Source organism: Crocuta crocuta, unplaced genomic scaffold (assembly GCF_008692635.1).
Source record: "Crocuta crocuta isolate KB4526 unplaced genomic scaffold, BGI_CrCroc_1.0 scaffold216, whole genome shotgun sequence".
Classification (NCBI taxonomy): Eukaryota; Metazoa; Chordata; class Mammalia; order Carnivora; family Hyaenidae; genus Crocuta; species Crocuta crocuta.
Genome location: NW_027531504.1, coordinates 4,087,135 through 4,108,227, shown reverse-complemented (window position 1 = coordinate 4,108,227; position 21,093 = coordinate 4,087,135). Strand labels below are relative to the sequence as shown.

Here is a 21,093-nt window from a genome sequence, read left to right as displayed (position 1 = left end):
GAACCGCGAGATCATGACCTAAGCGAAAGTCGGATGCTTAACCGACTAAGCCACCCAGGCGCCCCAAGAAAATTTCTAAATTTGATAAAAATCATAAATCTATAGATCCAAGAAAGTCAGGAAATGGTATATAGGAAAAAGAAAAAACAGGCACCCCCAAATTTATTAAAACTGAATTGCTGTGAAACAGAGATAGAGAATAATCTTAAAAGTAGTCAAAAGAAAAGTGTCAAATAGGGACAGAAGAATAAAGAATAATCTCAGACTTCATGGAAATTGTGTAAACTAGAGACAGTAGAATGATGTGTGTCCTTATTTATTTTTAAATGTTTGTTTGTTTATTGATTGATTGATTGAGAGAGTGGGGGGTGAGGGGCAGAGAGAGAGAATCCCAGGTGGGCTTCACACTGTGAGCATAGAGCCAAGTGAGGGCTCTAACCTACAAACTGTGAGAACATGACCTGAGCTGAAATCAAGAGTTGGATGCTTAACCAAAAGAGCCACCTAGGTGCCCCAATAGAATGATGTATTTAGAGTTTTGAAAGAAAAATAACACTATCATTCTAGAATTCTACACCCAGTAAAAATATCTTCCAAAAATAAAATGAAAAGAGGATGTTTTTAGACACACCAAAACTAACGGAATTTGTTGCTACCAGACCTGAACTATAAGAAATATTAAAGGAGATTCTTCAGGCAAAGGGAATATAATAAAAGATGAAAATTTGAATTTACCAAAAGGAATGAAGAATGTAATAAGTGGTAAATACATTGGAAACATATAAAAAAAATTTTGTAACTTTTAAAATTCCTTAAAGAATACTCATTTAAGGTAAAAATATATACATCATGGGGTTTATAACATGTGTAGAAAAAATGCATGGGAACAATAGCACAAAACCTGGGAGAGGAAAAATAGATGCTTACATTATAGATAAAGTGGTATAATATGATTTTATATAGACTGTGCTTAGTTAAAAATGTAGATTGCAAACCCCAGAGAAACCACTAAAAAATAAAAACAAAAACAAAACAACAGATAAAGTTAATAAATAAATCATGAGGATAAAATGTAACCTTAAAATGCTCAATAAATCCAAAAGAAAGGAGAAAAAGCAAAGAAATGAGCAGAACCAAGTAGGACAAATAGAAACCAAATAATAAGATAATAGATATAAACTGTTCCATATTGATAATTACATTAAAATTGGATCTTTTCAGACTGGATAAGAAAGCTGCTATGGTCTGAATGTTTGTGTCCCCCCACAAAATCTGTATGTTGAAATTCTAAAGCCCATTGTGATGATTTTGTTTGGGGGGAGGTGCTTTGGGAGGTGATTAGGTCATGAGGAGGGAGCCTTCATAAATGGGAAGAGTGCTGTTATGAGAGATCCCGCAGAACTCCCTAGCCCCTTTCCCAACATGAGAACACAGAGAAAAGTCTACAACCTGAAAGAAGGCCCTCATCTGACCATGCCAGCACCATGATCTTGGACTTCCCAACCTCCAGAACTGTGAGAAATAAATTTCTTTTGTTTATAAGCTATCTGTCTATGGTATTTTATTATAGCAACCTGAACAGACTAAGACAAAAGTAAACCCCCAAACATGCTGGGTGTAAGAAATTGACTTTAAAGGGGCTCAGTTGGTTAAGCATCTGACTCTTGATTTCAGCTCAGGTCATGATCTCACTGTTCTTGAGATTGGCCCCGTGTCCGGCTCAGTGTGGAGCCTGCTTGGGATTCTCTCTCTTCCTTTCTCTCTAACCCCTCTCAAAATAAACATATAAATGTAAAAAAAAAGAAAGAAAGAAAGAAAGAAATGGACTTTAAATATAAACAAGATAGTTTAAAAATAAAAGTAAGGGAAAGATACACAACACCAATTATAGAGTAGCTAGAATAGTTAAATTAGAATCAAAGAAAGTGGAACAAGAGATATTACCAGTGGTAAAAGGGACATAACCTCATAATAAAGCATCAATTCATGAAGAAGACATAACAAATTAAAGGTATGTGCATCTAATAACAGAATTTCAAACACATGAAACAAAAACTGATGGAAGAAAGGAAGAAATAAACAAATACACAATTGTGGTTAGAGATTTAAAGATGCCTTTCTCAACAACTGATAGAATAGGCAAAAAATCAGGAAGGATATAGGAGACTTGAACACTATCAATGGACAATCCTATCAATCAACATGACCAAATTTTAAATGTTAGAATACTCCATCCAATAAGAATTAAACATGTATTCTTTTTAAGTGCATAATATATTCACTAAGATATTATATTCTGAGCCATAAAAAACAAAGATTGCAATCATAGGAAATATGTTTTAAAACTAAACAGAATTAAATTGGATATCAAAAATTATATCTTCAAATCTTAAAATATTTGGAAACATAGTAACATACTTATAAATAGTTTATTGGTTAAAGAAGAAATCACAAGAAAAATTGAAAATATTTGAACTGTAGGAAAATAAACACAAACTTACCAAATTTTCTGGATGCAACCGGAGCAATGATTAAAGAAAAATGAACATCTTTAAATGCTTACATTTGAAAAGAATAAAGGTCTAAAATAAATTATTTAAGCTTCCATTTTAAAAAGAAAACGAAAAAAGAACAGGAGCAATATAAATGGGAAAAAAGAAATAGCAAAGATAAGATAGAAATCAATAAAACAGAAAATGGATAATTAGTAGAGAAAAACCAATAAAACCAAAAGTTAGTTTTTTGGAAAGGTCAATAAAATTAATAAATCTCAGTTAGACTAACCTTTAATGGGGGGGGCAGTGAAGGAGGAATGGGAAATGAAAGGGAAAATATCACTACAGAAGCTATTGATATTAAAAGAATAATTAGGGAATACATATTTTTAAAATGTATTTATTTAAATTCAAGTTAGTTAACATACAGTGCAGTAATGGTTTCAGGAGTAGAACTCAGTGATTCATCACTTGCACATAACACCCAGTGCTCATCCTAACAAGTGCCCTCCTTAAAGCCCATCACCCATTTAGCCCATCCCCCAACCTTTCTCCCCCTCCAGCAATCCTGAGTTTGTTCTCTGCATCTAAGAGTCTCTTATAGTTTGCCTCCCTCTCTGTCTTTATCTTATTTTTCCTTCCTTTCTAATTAGGGAATATTTTAAACAATTTCATGCTACTAACTTGACATCTTAGATGAAATGGATACAAGACACAAATTACAGAACTTAGAAAGAAATAGAAAAGTTTTAAACTACTCAATCAATTTTAAAAACTGAATTCATTCATTAAAACTTTTCTCAAAAGAAAATCCCAGACCCAGATCAATTCACTGGTAAATTTTTACCAAAGATTTAAGGAAATCTTAAGACCAATCCTAAAACACTATAAGAAAGAAAATGCTACAGAATATTCTTCATGAACAAAGAATCAAAAAGTTCCTAACAAATATTAAAATCAAAGCTAGCTATGTAAAATAATAACATGTAATGATCAAGTGGAATGCAAGATTGGTCTAACATTCGAAATCAATAACCTTAATTCACTGCCATTATAATTTACCAATGCAATTTTTTTAATGAAATAAGTATATGGTTACCTTAATAGGTGTAGGAAAAGCACACAAAAATTCAGTATCCATTCATGACAAAAATTAGTGGAGTTAGATATAGAAATAAATCATTTTAATTTGGAGAGAGAGCATCTTCTGCTAACACTACTTAAAGATGAAAGACCAATTGCTTTCTTACTAAGAATGGGAACTAGGCAAGTATATTGACTCTTACAATTTATATTCGACATTGTCTGGAGGTGCTAGCCAGTCAATTAAGAAAGAAAAAGGATTTATAGGCACACAGATTCAAAGGAAAAAGTAAAGTTCTCTTTTTCCTTGGACACATGAAAGATCACAAAAATTTTACAGAAATGTTAGTAGAACTAAGACATTTTAACACCATTGTTAAAAAACACAAAGCGAGATATTAAACTCAAGTAGTTCTCCATATTAGAAATAAACAATTGGGATATTAAATTTCAAAATACCACACCACTTAGAATTTTATCACGAATATTCATAGCAGCTTTATTTATGATAGTAAAAGCAGGGGAAATAAGCCACATGTCCATAAATAGGTGAATAAATTTTTTAAAGTAATTTTTTAACGGTACAATCATACGATGGAAGACTACTTAGCAGAAAAAATAATAACAAAAAGGGGGTGAATCTAAAATACACTTATGCTAAAATAAAGAAGCTAGACATGCAACAGTTCCTACTGCCCAGTTCAACCTTTATGAAACTCTAGAGATGAATCTAATATACAGTGAATGAAAGCAGAGCAGTGGCCTGCCTGGGGCTTGGGGGTGAGGAGGATATTAGATGAGAAAAGAAATAATTAAATCTTTTATGTTAGTAAAAAGATTCTTTTCTTGATTTTGTTGGTGGTTAAAAATTTATCAAAACCCATTGAACTATATAATTAAAATGGTCACTTTTTATCTTATATAAATGCTACGACAATAAAGTAGGTTTGAAAATAAGTTGAACTTGTCATTCTTTCTCAGTGTAGGCCCAATCTTATGAATTCCTATTACTTCATGCCAAGCCCACTTCATTCTATGACAGAGCCAGGATTAGGATGAGGGAAGAAAGGAAAGCAGAAGGCAAAATTCCAGGAGGCATTCGCAGCCAGTGTCACGCACAACCCTGTTCTTTTGCATTACCTGCCTTGCTCTTGAAGGCATTTCTTTGCGATCCTTCCTTGTGGTCTGGCTTCTAATTTCACTGTTCTCCTAAAGCTCACCAAAGACAACAGATTTTTGATGCTTCTAACTTGCCATCTCTATAACTTTGAGCAAAGTCAACTATGCTATTCATCTTGAAACCTGTTATCTTTAGCTCCCAATTATACCAATGCCCAATTATAGGCATTGCTTTTCTGTAAACTCTCCATTGGCCTGGCCATCCACCACTGCTATAGTGACAATTATTCTACCCTCCAGGAAGCTTCTATAGCTTCCTTTGAACTTTGCCTTCTATCTTCAGCTCCAGACCCAAATGTTGTCCAGCTACTGTACAGTCACACAGGAAGTCTCATGTTTGCATTACACTTACTGTATAAGTTTTGAATTCATCCACTTTGCTCCAAATTACCTTCTGACCTCTCTCCTCACATGTTCTTCTGGTCTCATTGTTCCCTTCCACCACCGCCACATCCAGTTAGTCCCATGGCTTATGGATGTCACCTCGTTTCCATTTTCACTGCTGTCATCCACCTCCCTTCAAGCTCACGGCTCAGGATCTTTCACAAGTGTTGCTTAAATGGCCTCCTAGTCTTTCCTATGCTTATACGCCCTGCCCTTGACATCATCTTCTGGAAGGATCCATCTAATAATGCCACTCTCCACTCAAAATTCTTGAATGACACTCCTTCACGTGCAGAATAAAAGTTGGATTTCCTAGTTTATGTCCCAGGTTCTCCATTCTTTTGCTTAAATCCCCCTTTCACTTTTATCTCCCACTAATTCCCTACTCAGATCATCTAAGAGAAAAATTGTACTTTCCCTCACTATACATTCTACTATATTTTAGCCTTTGTTGTTGATGATTGTAGTAGTTTGCCAGGGCTTCGAGAACAAAGCACCACAACGGAATGGCTTAAACAATAGAAATTTGTTTCCTCGCTGTTCTGGAAGCCGGAGATAAAGTCAGCAGGGCTGGTTTCTTCTGAGGTCTCTTTACTTGGATCAAGATGGTCCACTTCTCCCTGTGTCTCCACATGGTCTTCCCTCTGTGTGTACCTGGGTTCTAACCCCCTCTTATAAGAACATTAGTCACACAGGAACAAGGTCCACCTATATGACTTCATTTTTATTTAATTACCTCTTTACAGACTCTGTCTTCAAATACAGTCACATTCTGAGGTACTGGGGGCTAGTATTTCACCATATGAATTTTGTAGGGGGGAATACAATTCAGTCCATAACAATGGTCATTGTTTTAGCACATATTTGTTCTATATTACAAGCAATCCAAACTCTACTCAGCCTCAAAGACCACATCAGATATTACCTCTGTCTTAAAGTTTTTCCATATGGACAAACCAGATAGGCTCACTTACTATTCTGAGCCTCTGTACCATTTGGTTTGTACATCTGTCAGTATATGAATCATAGTCATTATGCAGAAGAGCTACTAGTGAGCTTTTCTTCTCTCCTCTCCTCTAATGTAAGTTCTCTGTAGTCAGAAAAGATGGTATTTTTATTATTGTAACTCCCTTGACTACTAGCATTGTTCTGGTACAAATAAGCATTTGTGGTTGAATGTGATGCTTCCGGATAGGTAAGCCTTCAAGATAAGACTTTAGGAGCCAAGAAGGTCCTTGCCTTTCCCTTCTCCTCACTTCCAAATCTACTTCATTCGTTCATTTACGGCATTAATTCTAGATCAAGTATAACATCTTGGTAAGTGTAGTGATGTTTTGGGCTTCTAGAGTAGACTTTAATTGTGAGAAAGCATAAAGACCTTTGGGGGCTAGGGTAGAGAAGAAGGTAAAAGAGGAATATAACTATTTAGTGACCACTTACTACAGGACATGACTTGCAGAAGCCTTGTGTTCATTTAATCCTCATGACAGTGCTATGGAGTTAAGCTGTGTTTTCCACACTTTACAAAAGAGAAAACTGAGGCTCAGAGAAGTGACGTGACAGGTAGCTAGCACTGGGTACTGTGAGTTACTGGCACAACTAGAACTGTAATGCAAGCCCAGCAGCATGTCCCTGGGACTTAACTCTGACCTCTTTCTACCAGGTCACACTCCGTTTTAGCTTGAGCACATCTGATAAGAACATAGTGGTGTTTACCCTGTGGGAGGTACTGCACCCAATGCCTTAGGTATAGTAATCCATGTCATCTTAGCAATGCACTGAGGTATTACCACCATTTTACATATGAGAAAAAGATGTCAAGTGACTTGCCAAGATTAAAGGACTAATAAGTAGAAGGTCCAGAATTTGACTCACGCTGATTCTAGTGTCTCAGTCTCAAACTACTTGACTACACCGCCTCTCTCACAAGTTGCCTACTGCACAAGTATCCCAGCTTCCCTTGATTAGTGCCCCCACTTGGAGTTTCTGTTCATCAGCTGTCTGATTAACGGCCCCTTGGAGGACAGCCAGGCCTAGATGGAACAAGTCAGTTAAATCTTTTCTGGTTAACTTCTTTCTCAAACTTTTCATAGTTCAGGTAACTACTAAAATAATAGGCACGAGAATCTTGCTTTCTGCCCTTTGGGAAATGTATTTCCCAGTCCACATGCCAGCACACCTACCATCGCAGCCCAAGCTGGGATGAGAATTGGGTTTGTTTTATTTTAGAAAAAGTGAGTTTCACACATCTAGTTGATCTCCATGGGTTGCTTTTTGGTTTGGGTTTTATTTTTACCCTTTTTTTAGAGGAAAATATAAATTGGGAAGTTGTCCAAAAGTATATCAATTATTTACACTGCATTTGTGCAGACACTTTTCCCAGCTGCTGCTAAAAGGCAAGAAGACATTTTACCAAATGTTTTACCTGTGGCAACTCCCTCCTATTTGTTAGCTTTGAAGAAGAAAATTGAATTTTACCAAGAAGCGATATAAAATGTGTTCTGAGCACCACATTTCCCCTTCTGGTTTTGGGATAAGGGGATTATTTCAAAGACTCCCTTTATTCACTTTTCCCCAATGGGGATGAAATAATTTATCATCTAAATAATAATAATTGGTAAACTTAGAAAGAATAGCTGGATCAAATTCTGTTCCTCTTTTATATTGCCTTGAGCTGCCTGCATGGCTAAGAAAAGGAACCGACCTCAAATTTGTGCGGTTGGTTCATACCTCAAAAGATACTTTTCCTGGGGTGCCTGGGTGGTTCAGTCAGTTAAGCATCTGACTTCAGCTCAGGTCAGGATCTCGAGGTTTGTGAGTTCAAGCCCCGTGTCAGGCTCTGTGCTGACAGCTTAGAGCCTAGAGCCTGCTTCGGATTCTGTGTCTCCCTCTCTTTCTGCCCCTCCCCCTGCTCATGCTAGATCTCTCTCTGTCTCTCAATAAATAAATAAACATAAAAAATTTTAAGAAAAAAAGATACTTTTCCTACAGGATTTCAAGCTGACTTTGAGTTTAATAATTATATAGGAACTAGAAGAATTTTGGGGAGGAAGATCTCTCAGGACTAGCCAATTTCATGATAGGAATCATAACAGCATAAACCCAAAATGTTCACAAGATTTTGTGGAGGCCAAATACTAAACAGAGTTCATAAGGGACATCTGGGTGGCTCAGTCCGTTGAGCATCCGACTCTCTTGATTTCAGCTCAGGTCATGATCCCAGGGTTGCAGGACTGAGCTCTGTATCAGGCTCCCTGCTAAGCATGGAGACTGTTTGGGATTCTCTCTCGTTCTTCTCTCTCTCTCTCTCTTTCTCTGCCCCCCCTCCTTGCCCCTCTCCCCCAGTTGTGCTGTCTCTCTTAAAAAATAGGTGCACCTGGGTGGCTCAGTTGGTTGAACATCTGACTTTGGCTCCAGGCCATGATCTCAAGGTTTGAGCCCCACATTGGGCTCTGTGCTGACAACTCAGAGCCTGGAGCCTGCTTCAGATTCTGTGTCCCCCTCCCTCTCTGTTCCTCCCCCTCTCACACTCTGTCTCTGTCTTTCTCTCAAAAATAAATAAGGATTAAAAATTTTTTTAATGTAAAAGAATAAAATAAAATAAAAAATAAAGAATTCATGAGTGAACGGAGCTGTCACCATCCAAATCCCTAAACATTGCCAGAAGGTAGGAAGATCTCACGTGATTTTCTCTCGGAATGAAGTCAACATGGAGACATATTTGCTTTACCTCTAATACATGGTAAATGTAGAGTGCCAGAATTAAGCTTTTGCAGGAAAATTTCTGCCAACAGTGTTTAAGTTCATGGATTGTGACTTTGGGACAACTGAAATCCACTAGTTAACATTGGGTGAGGATAAAACTTTTCAGAGACCAGTAGTTTCTGGTACCATCTTTGCCAATACTAACTGAGGTGATGCAGAAGGCCTGCTAAACGTTGGGGTTTTGTTCTGCTCAAGTTTTGAATAATTTGAGAAAATGAAAGCGATAATAAATGAAAATGCTGATGGAGACTAAATTGGAGAGACAAATCAATCAGGTCTAGAAGCCAGGTGCACTTACAACCATCCAAGTTCAGAATTAGGCAGACCTATCTATTGGCTCACGCCAATGCTGGAGCCAATAGGCCTCCTGTCCCCACCCCTGTAGGAACAGTAGAGAAGCGAAAGCAATGGTATGTTCCTGGTGGGCAGCTTCTTCAAGAGGAGGAACAGTGATGGGTGCCTGGCTGGCTCTGTCAGTTAAGTCTCCAACTTTAGCTTAGGTCATGATCTCGCAGCCTGTAAGTTCAAGCCCCTCATCAGGCTCTGTGCTGACAGCTAAGAGCCTGGAGCCTGCTTCAAATTCTGTCTCCCTCTCTCTCTGCCCCTCCTCCACTTACACCCTGTCTCTGTCTCTCAAAAATAAATGAATATTTAAAAAATTAATGGGGCGCCTGGGTGGCTTAGTCGGTTAAGCGTCCGACTTTCGCTTAGGTCATGATCTCGCGGTTTGTGGGTTCGAGCCCTGCGTCGGGCTCTGTGCTGACTGCCAGCTCAGAGCCTGGAGCCTGTTTCAGTCTGTGACTCCCTCTCTCTCTGACCCTCCCCTGCTCACGCTGTCTCTCTCTCTCCTAGAAATAAATAAAACATTAAAAAAAAAAAATTAAGAGGAAGAACAGGGAGCTAGGATGAGCACGATCAGTTTTTCTCCTCCAATGTAAAAACAAAGAAGCTAGAGAAAACCTCCCATCCTCATGGGAGCCAAGAGTGAGAAAATGGTGTTTCTATGTAGCAAAGCCCCAAATAGTCCAATTTTCCTATTTCCCATTTCAGATCAATCTGTAAAGCATTTTACTGTAACTTATGTGGAGGAGATCAGTTCTTATACTAGTTTTTTGTACCGTCGTAGCCCCTGTGTTCTACATTGTGGCAACTGAGAAGAGCATTGGCCCTTCACGAATCTGTAATGGGACTGTCATAAGTTAAGGCCTTGCTTTTCCGTGGCTGACCTCAAACAATATGTGTATCATTTTCCTTTGTTTACATTTCTCTGTAGACCATTCCAGACTGTCATGTCAGAAACGGTGAAAAATTCCATCTCCTATTTATCAGTTGGGCAACCAATTTAAAAAAATAGCCTTCAAATCCAGGCATATGAGTAAGGAAGCAAGCATGTCACATTTGCCTTTTGTCACCAGGGAGGAGGATTTCTACATCGTTTTGTTCCCTGTGTTACTCATCTGTATCTTAAGGTCTTTCCATCTATATATACATATATGGTTTTGAATAATTGATATACACATATGTATCAATCCCTCCTTCAATAATCATACATTATTCTACCTTACTCATCCCACAAAGTCCTTTCTACAGCAAGTACACTTAATGTATTTTTAAATGGTTTATGCTGTGTTTTCACTGGTGAGTAGATAACATAAAAATAAGCTATAACTTTTTAATTTTTTAAAAATTTTTTATAGTTTATTTATTTTTGGGACAGAGAGACACAGAGCATGAGTGGGGGAGGGGCAGAGAGAGAGAGGGAGACACAGAATCCGAAACAGGCTCCAGGCTCTGAGCTAGCTGTCAGCACAGAGCCTGATGCGGGACTCGAATCCACGATCTGTGAGATCTGACCTGAGCCAAAGTCAGACGCTTAACCGACTGAGCCACCCAGGTGCCCCAAGCTATAACTTTTTTTAAAAACGCAATTGATGGGTGGGCTTACAGTCAATGGAGTATGTCTGCAGAGCCGTGAAACTTTGACTCTTGTTCCTCTCCACTGGAGTGACAGGATATAACCATTAGTTAGTTGACGGCCCATCTGGACATCTCACCCATCACACATGACAACTGCCATAGTATTTGCTAAGCTGATTTGCCAAAATAGAAAATTTAACTGATTTGATTGCTTAAATTTTGTTCCTAAGTTAGATCTTTTCAGGTAGATCACATCACTGGGCTTTGGAGAAGATAAACAACATGAAAGTTTGAATTTTAGAAAGTGTGCCAAGTTTTCTGGAGTTCTAGATGTCTTTGAAAGAATTTCTTTTTTTAAGACTGTTTTTTTTTTTTGAAAAACATCAACTCTCAGTAAATGTTTATCTTTAATTTTAACCTGAAACTAAGTTTGAGAAATCCCAATCCACATGGATTTTGTTTTTACAAAACTCATCAAAAAGGCTTACAGAAGACCGCCTCTGATAAAACATAGTGATGAAATTGCTACTTCAACTCCAAGAAAATCTGAAGTGCTTTATTTATTATGACCCCATTTACTGTCAAATCTCCAACTGGTTGAAATCCAATTTAAATAGATGCAGAAATGTCTACACTTTCCAAACCAAAATATAAAGAAAGGAAGGAAGAGAGGGAAGGAGAAAGGTTGGGAGGAGAGAAAGAGAAAGAAGAAAGGAAGGGAGAGAGGAAGGAAAGAAGAAGGAAGGGAGGAAGCTGGGAAGGAAGGAAGGAAGGAATGGAGGGAGGGAGGAAGGAAGGATACCGCGGACACTGCATTGACCTTCTGAACAGCATCCACAACAAACTATTAGAATGGGGGTAAGGAAAGTCACTGAGCAGGAGTTCTGTGCTAAACACCTAGAAAAAATCTCTCAGTTGGAGGACTCTCAGCAAGGGCTCACTCAGGAAGCCCCCAGCACCCACCTCAGTGCTTCTCTCCCCATCTCGCTACGTTCTCTCCTGAACACACTTCTGCTTGCCTCATCCTGGAAGAAAACGAGCCCTGTAGATGAGACAAATACAAATCATGGCTTCTAGCCTCCAGCTGTCCCTCTACTGGTCACCAGGACTTTATTTCTCTTTCTGAAGTGACCCCAGCACATTCCACAGTTCCCTCCCCGCCAGGCCTGAAGGTCAGACTGAAGAGAAAAGCCGCTGTTTTCAGTGAGGCCTTGGGCTCATCAGGCTTCACCAGGCTGCCTTCCCAGGAAGCACACTGCTGGTAGTGCACTTCACCTGCTGCAGTCAGCCAGCAGCAATGCCAAGAGCATGGTCTTTATCCCCAGAGAGCTCTAAGCTCAAAGTCTAGCTCTTGATTTTATCAGCAATACAGCCCAAACTGCAGTCAGAGTTTTCTTCCCAGGGAGCAGTTCTGGCCAGGTCCTTGCCCTGCTTAGAACTCCTTAGTGGCTCACGATTGCTCTCTGCACAAAGGCCAGAGCTTGCATTCTGCCTTGCAGGTTCTGCGGATTCTGGGCCCCAGCTCCCCGTGACTGCTCCCCACACCACTGTCTGCTTCACTCTCAAAACTCCAGTCCTCAGGCATCGCGGTATCCTGAGCTCTTTTGCTTGTTTCTAGAGCAGAGAACAACACACTTTTCCTGTAAAGAACCAGATTGTCAATATTCTTTCAGGCTTCAGGGGCCAAATGGTCTTAGTCGCAACTACTCACCTCTGCCGTTGTGCTGCCAAAGCAGCCACAGACGTATATCGACCAATGCGCTTGGCTGTGTGGCAATAAGCCAGCATATGGGAGGGTGGGGGTAATCGGTGGGGATGCAGATTCCGCCCATGAACTGCAGTTTGCTAATCGCTGCTCTACAACCTTCATTCATGCTATTTGTTCCTTCTGCCTGGGACATCTTCCATCTGCCCTTCACATGAGCAACCCATTTTTAGGTGGGTTTTAATTTTTCTTGCCTAAACTCAGATACCACTTCTTCCGGGAAACTTTCCTTATGGCCGACTCCTGGTCACGTGCTTCCTCCCCATCACCTTCCAAAGCACTTTCCCCACCCCTGGCTCCCCATTCCATATTATAATTTTCTGTTTACATATAAAATCCCTCCCTAGACTTTAAATTGCACGGCGCAGAGATCAAGTTTGCCTTGCTTATCTTATACCCAGTACCTGCACCTTGGAGGTATTCAATATATAATATCTCTTGGTGTCACCATCGTCACAGTAGGATAAGTGGACCATTGTGTGCAAGCAACTTAGCAACTCTTCTATCCAAAAAAATCAAACTGACAGACTCACAAAGGCAACATTTTCTCACATCAGCCTTTCCTCGGGGTCTGCAGGCGAGTGGGTTTAGCATGTGGGTAGGGGCGAGAGCCTGAGCTCAGAATCCCTGGTTCTCTGCCATCACATACATAGGAATCACCTGGGAGCACTTTATTTTTTTAAGTTTACGTGTTTATTTCTGAGATAGAGAATGTGGGTGCACAAGTGAGGGAAGGGCAGAGAGAGAGAGAGAGAGAGAGAGAGAGACGGAGCATGAGCATGAGCATGAGCATGAGCAGGGGAGGGAGAGAGACATGGAGATACAGAATCCAAAGCAGTCTTCAGGCTCTGAGCTGTCAGCACTGAGCCAGAGGCAGAGTTTGAACCCATGAACAATGAGATCATGACCTGAGCTGAAGTCAGATGCTTAACTGACTGAGCCCCCCAGGCGCCCCACCTGGGAGGACTCTAGAGTCACTGATGCTTAGAGCCTACCTATAGAGATTCTTATTTAATTGTTCTGTGATGCAGACTGGAATGAGAAGCTTTGCTCTCTCCCCAGGTGTATTTGTTCTCCAGGGAGAAGGCAACAAATTACCACAAATTACGTGGCTCAGAGCACTTGAAATTTATTCTCTGAGTTCCAGGGCCGAAAGTCTGCAATTAAACTGCTGGAGGCACTAGGGGACAACCTTCCTTGCCTCTTCCCGCCTCCTGCAGCTGTCAACATTCCTTGGCATCTTGGCTCGTGGTCACATCACTCTGACCCCTCCTCTGTCTCCATGTCACCTTCTCCTTTGTGTGTCTGACTTTAGTTAGGACACCTGTCCTTGGACTTAGGGCTCACTTGGATAATCAAGCATGATCTTATCTCAAGACTTCAACTCAATTACATCTGCAAAGATCTTTTCCAAATAGAGTGCATTCTCAGGGTCCAGGAATTAGGACATGGACCTATCTTTCAGGGGACCTACATTCAACCCAAAACACCAGGTAATTCTGACTTACAGCCACTCCCTAATTGGCATATCTAATTAATATGCACACATTTGTAGGTGGGCTTCAACATCTGTGTCCAGGCTTGTGTGGGAAACGACCACTTCTTCTGCCAGATGAGAATGGTCATTTCAGAGCATTTCCTAGGTGATAAAAGGAGCAAAGTGCTGAGGATGGGTGGTGAGGGAGTGCCAGGCGTGTGAGATATGGGAGTGCATAGGATGGGTTCAATAAGCAATTTCTCTTTCTCCTTGGTTTTTCACTGCTTTCTCCCTTGAAATCCTCTTACTCTCTATGGAGGGATCTGTAACATCCAGGCTTTTCTTTCCTTCTTTTTTTTTTTTTTTTTTTTTTTTGCTTTCCCCTTTCTTGGTTGAAACATTCTGTGTTAGAAGGACTATCTATAGTCATATCATCTCATATTGTTTCAAAGACCATGCCCTTCCTTTGGGTCAGACTTTTAGACAAAACTGCAGGAATGTTTTTGGTGTCTCTCTTTGGGTAATTGAGACATTCGTAATTATTAAAAAAGCAAGGCCTGCTCTCCTTTCAGACTAGTTGAGGATAGAAAGTTGGATGTATGCCTATATTTCAATGAAACCAGAACTGCCTTACATTGAGTCTGAATGCTTTAAAAGCTATAAAGGGGAAAGAAATCTGTAATTCTCATGAAACTGGGGCTCTTTCCTGCTTCTTCTGCTTGCTGTTTAATTTACAAAAGTCATTTCACTTTAGCTCTTATCGGAAAGAAGTTCAAAAATCTAACAGCAATGATTCCATGATGGAAGGTCATGAAGTTGGGGATCGAGTGCTCAATTACATTTTGATTTTTCCTCTCGGCCATCTTTGGGGAGCCAAACAACATTAGAAGTTCTAATAATTGTGGTACAAATTGTTCTTGCATGGCCGTCCCTTAGTGGCCTCCTTGGAGGGAAATATCTTGTCCTTATTTATAATAACATAATGTGGGGGTGCTTAGGTGGCTTAGTTGGGTAAGTGTCTGACTTCAGATCAGGTCATGATCTCATAGTTTGTGGGTCTGAGCCCCACATCAGGCTCTGTGCTGACAGCTCAGAGCCTGCAGCCTGCTTCGAATTCTGCGTCTCCTTCTCTCTCTGCCCCTCCTTTCTTCATGCTCTGTCTCTCTCTCTCTCTCTAAAAAATGAATAAATGTTAAAACTTTTTAAAAATGAGATAACATAATGTGATTTAGAAAGAGGCAGCGTGATTGTGGATTTTGTTTGGGCTGGAAAAAAAGTAGATGCTGCTTTTTTTTTTTTTTTGAAATGGAGGAATGTAAGGCTGTTAGATGCTGTTTGGGTAAGAAGTAGTAGAGAGAGCATACTCATTAATGCATCCTGCCGTCTGGCATGTGGGCTAATACTGACTGCTGGCACCAACTCGCCTCTGCTGTGTTGTTAGAAAATAGAAAAGAAAATACCCATTCTGCCTGTTTTCACTTTACTGTCTCTTTCTTATTCTAATCCCCAAATAAAAAGAGCAAAGTCTTTCTGCTGATTCAAGGGTTTTTGCAATTTGGAGAAGACTCCCATTTTTTCTTCCCAATTTTGATGGGATGACAAGCAATCCGGTAACTTTTCAGGTGTTCTTACTGAAACGAGAATTGCCAGAGAAATGCGAAAAATGCTGGCACTTATTGGAAATGCAAATGTAGCATTTGTTCGGCTTAATGTGAATAGCCTTGCCCAGGCAACAACAGTAGAGACAATTAGAATGCAGTAGTGGTTCCAAAAATTCGCCCTTTTTCCAGCTAATATGACATTCTTTCAAAAAGAAAAGAAAGGAAAGAAAGAGAAAGAAAAGGGAAAATACATGTGGTTTCGCGTGGTTTTGCGTCCGTTACCAACACAAAAATGCCAATTTGCTACGGGCTTTATTTTAACTAAAATAATCTGTTATTGTGCAAGTATGATCAGAACAAAGTAGCAATAAAGGAGTTTTATGTCTGTGCTGCCTTCATTATGGCTGGGTTTTAAGAGCAGTGGAACACAGGTCAACCAATGTTAAGAGTGACAGTGGGTGTTATTCTCCGCTGAGGACTGCCACAAAATAGCCATGTTTAGTGCCCATCATTTTTCAATGACTTTATGCCATCATTTGGGAGATGAATAAAATAACTCTGTAGCAGGCATGCATGTAAATAAATTAAGCATTAAGAACCAGCCAGTTGTAATCATCTTTCTTTGAGAATGTACTAAATAGTTGCAATCAGTGAAATGGACGAGAAATTGCATTAAATTGTGGTCCCAGTTACACAGCATGGTCACTAAAACAAGTCTCGAGGTGCAAGGGGATGTCTGAAGGAAGAGAAGAATGTGGTTGTCTTCTGGGTGTGTTTTAGGCTATAAAACCACACTGGGCAAATAACGTATGGGTCACTTAACCTTCCTAAGTGAAAGTATCTATTATTGATGAACAAACAATGAATGAAGTCTTTAGCAATATATTACCGTTGCCCTCATTTGAGCATTCCAGTCTCCTAGGCCTGAGAACCTTGGGCAAATATAAAACCAACTGTCTCCTTGTATCATAATGCCTCTTTCCACAATGACCACTTTAATTATTCAGAGGATCCTTTTAAAAATTAAGATTGATTGGGAATAAGAAGAGAGAGTTTGATGAAGAGATGTGGATTTTTTCCCTCTTCTTTTAGGAGGAAAACAGGAAATTTGTACAGAGAAGCATTTTCTTCATTTTCAATGAATTGATGGTTGGACCTCAGTGGTATAGATTTTTCAGCATCTTCTCCAGAGTAAAAAAAATGTGTGGCCTCCCAACTTTTCTTGATTTTTCAATTGAATGGGGATAAATTTGGCCTCCACGGATATGTGCCATAGTCAGGAGACATCTTTGGCTTATCATCTTGATTTCTGATGCCTATGAGCTGGTCTTTTTGGGGAGGATTTTCCACAAATGGGAAAAAAGCATAGGCCTCAATCATTACCTATTTGGGTTCAAATCCTGGTTCTGTCACTTACAGCTGCTTGTCTTTAGATAAAGTTTCTTTACCTCTCTGAGCCTTTTTCTTTTCCCTCGGAGGAAAAAAAAAAAAAGACACAATAGACCTGCATCATGTTAACCTCATGGCATAATGTCTCACACAGTATTTGCACAGTTAATGGATGCTGAAGCTGTTAGTCTTAGAATTCAGAAAACTGCCTGTCAAAATGCTCTTCTTGGTAAAGGGCAGCTGACCTACAGCTAATATTTTTTGAGCCCCTACTCTGCCAGGTACTCTGATAGATGCTTTCATGTATGTTATGTCATTTACAACACTCAAGGTCTTTTGCATAATTCCCATTTTGCAGTGGGACAAAATGAGGCTCGGGGAATGGACCCTCTGCTCAGAAACTGTTTGCTACCCGCAAGGACTAGAATTTGGGTCCAAGTCTTCTAATTCCATGCCAGGATCCTTCTCTCTCCAATGTGTCCTCAGCCATATGTGCCAGCAAAGTTCAGAGGTCTTAAGATTTGAACTTGAGATTTGAAAAATGAAGCCTTATGTAACTATGGTTTACTTGGTAACTTATTATATCAGCCAGAATTCTTTAGACATAAATAAGAGAAACCCAAATTGTACTGGACTATGCAAAAAGAACTAATCGGTTAAAATTATAGAAAAGTTCAGGAGAAATGGTTTTAAGCAGAGGTGGATTCAGGAACTCAGACAAGTTCCATGGCTCTTGGCTGGGCTTTATCCTTGTCGTGACCACCCAACCCCATGTCGTCAGATTCTCCTGCTCTTCAGTGGTTGATAAGATGCCAGCTAACAGTCACGGTGGAAATAAAGATCCTCTTTTCTCAACAGAAAAAGGTCCCAAAATTAAATCTTTTTCAGCAATTTGGGTCACATGCCCATCCCTGAACTGATTACTCTAACCAGGACAGTGGTTAGAACTGGATCAGAAGCACACTCCTGGATTGAGGAGTAGAGTTCAGTCAACAGTATGGTCAGATGTTGGGGGAAGGCCTCCAAAGGAAAGTGTCCAGAATTAGTGTGAGTGAACTAAGTTATAGTTGCACTTTGGGAAAGAAACCGAGAATCAAGTCTCTCATCTACAAGCCGTGTGATTTTGAGCCAATTGAGTGTCTGTTAAGAATTAGGGTTCTGGTGCCAGATAGACTGGATGAATTCTGGCTCTATCATTTTTCGCCATGTAACTTTTGGCAGGATTCATCAGCTCTCCATAACTCAGTGCCTTCATCTGTAAAATGGTGCAATTCATAGAATTTTTGGAGAAAACTAAATAGATTAAATCATAGATACATTTTTATACAATATATGTATTTTATACTATTATAGTATTTATACTATAATATATATATTCTAAAAAAAAATGCTTGGTGCATAGTAAGTGCTCATTAAATGTTAGAGGCAGGCTAACATTTTTACATTATTATGTTTAAGGTTCCTGAAATTTAACATAGGACTTTGTCTTCCTTGACTCTCCCACAGAATGAAAGTGGGAACATACACTTGCTGGCACGTTGAGAAACAGAAGGCATTCTACAGCTGTTGTCTGCTGACGGCATTGTGAGTGCACTTGCAGGAATTAGACGCCCTTTCTTCACGGTGCCTCCTTCAAGTAAAATTTGTCTAACCACATCCTTTGAAATTATATTGCTGGAATCGAGCCACACTTGCCATTTTCCAGTGGGCCGGTCTCCCAGGGCACAACTTCACTGCTGAGTTGAAGCGAGGGGAGGGCATTACAGCTGTTGGTTAGACCACTTCCCTCCTCTGCTCAAATTTTCCTATCGTATTCGAAATAAAATGTGAGACCCTTACCATAGCCTCAAGGTCCTATACAGCCTGCTCTCCTACCTTCTTTCTCTCTTCTCACATTACCTCACACCCGCCTCTTCTCTCATTGGCTTTGTCTGTACTGGTCTCCTTCCTCTTTCTGAAATGTGAACATGCCAGGTATACTACAGCCTCAGGGCCTCTGCATATAATTTTACTATTCCTGACCCACTTTCTCACTTCAGTCAAGTATCTGAGCAAATGTCACCTTGCCTGTGAAGCCTCTCGAAGGCTTCACCTGACCTAAAATTCACGCTTCCTGACACTCTAATTCACCTTATCTTTCCATAGCTTATATTTTTCTTTTTAAGTGCTCATCTTCACTTGCTGTCTTATATATTTTGTCATTTACTCATTTATAACGTTTTCCTTAACTCGAATAAAAGTTCCTTAGAGGAAGAATTGCTTTTGTCCATGGCTCTGTTCACAATGCCTAGAAGAGTCTGGCCATAGTATTACAGCTTCAGTAAATATTTTTCAGAATGAATAAATATATAAGGGATATAAAAGTCCCTGCTGCTAATCTAAGAACATAATCAGCATTCAGTAAATGTTGATTTAAAAACATATTTTCAGTTAACGCCTCAATGAGATTTAGTTGGTAGTTATTAAAAGTTACTGGAGACCTTATCCAGCAATTGTACTTCTAGGTATTTACCTGACTGCTTTAAAAATTATGTCCACACAAAAACCTGCAAGTGAATATATATGGCAACTTTATTCATAATAATCAAAACCTGGAAGCTCCCAGTATGGCTTTCAATAAATATATGGTGGTACATCCATACAGTGGAATATTATCCAGCAATAAAGAAAAAAAAGAGCTATCAATCCACAAAAAGATATGGATGAACCTTACAAATGTATTCTTACATGAAAGAAGGCAGTTTAAGAAAGCTACACTGGATGATTTTGATTATGTGGCGTTCTGGAAAAGGCAAAAATTAGTAACAGTAAAAATAAAAATCAGCAGTTACCAGAGATGTGAGGGGAAGGGAAGGGAGGGTTGAACAGGAGAAGCACAGGTGATTTTTTGGCGGCATGGGAGGAGAGCTGGGAGGTGAAACAATTCTGTATGAAATTGTCATGTGGATGCATGATATCATGTATTTATCAAAACCCAATGATTTTATAGCACAAAGTGAATTTTAATTTTTGCAAATTTTTTAAAAAACCATTTAGAAGGCCTGGTGACCGTAGGATGGAAAGCAGAATGTCACAAAACAATCCAACTGTAATGTGAGTGTTGGAAACAATCTCACCAGAGGAGGTGGAGGGGGGAAGGAGCAGACCAAAATAACTCTAGAATGAGTGCAGACAAGCACTGTATTCTAGCTGATAGAGTCCTACTCCAAAAAGGTAACAGTTAACAACATTGCTGTATGTGTAGACTGGAATTGAGCAATCAAGTTGAGTGGTGGTGGCTGATGAAAGCCAAGTTTATCGCTGCTGGAAGTAGAAGTTTACAGATATGCACAGGGAGGAGGGTCCGGTGATCCATGTTGCAGTGAATTAGATTGGAGACATCACTATGAACTCGTGCTTAGCTTAACATAGCCCACAGATGGTTACACATAAAAATGTGTATAGATATGTATATATCTATAGATTTATATACGCATACATGTCCTTGCTGTTTTAGCTGAGAGACCCTAGAAGCAATGATACCCCAGTAAGAACGAGCACATTTTAGCAGCCCCATCTTGGTTTCTAATACCATTCTCCAATGAAAGGAACAAAAGCTCCCTGAAGAAATGGCTGAAATGACCAATTCAATGCCAGAACACAAGTGCTAAAAATATAAAACTCCCCAAAACCCCACAATGATGAGTATATCACAAAGAGACATGGGAACCAATCAAAAAATCTCCCAGTTGGCAAAGCTGGAACAATTTAAGCAACAAAATAAATAGTGTAGTGTCAGATTATAACCTTAAATACAAAACAAATATTCATCAGTCATACTGATATAAAAAGAAATGAATAAACAAATAAATGAGGGGGAATAGGCAAATTTCCCATGCAGAATAATTCCAAATAATTTTAGACATTTTCCTCTCAAGAATTTGGAGCATAACTCCCAGATCCCTAAGTTACACTTAGGGATGCTAACTGTATCCTGCACTCAGCATCCCTAAGTGCACATCAGAGAGAAACCTGACAAAGAACTTTGGCCAGGTGATC

At 39.5% G+C, this 21,093-nt stretch overlaps 1 long non-coding RNA gene across 1 annotated transcript; it reads left to right on the top strand.

Annotated features, from left to right (window-relative positions):
* The first annotated feature begins 1,371 nt into the window (after nucleotides 1-1,371).
* LOC144238352 (uncharacterized) lies at nucleotides 1,372-18,893 on the top strand. Its single transcript, XR_013337093.1, has 2 exons — nucleotides 1,372-1,514; nucleotides 18,562-18,893. It is a non-coding gene; the product is annotated as an uncharacterized LOC144238352 (long non-coding RNA).
* The last annotated feature ends 2,200 nt before the right edge of the window (nucleotides 18,894-21,093 follow it).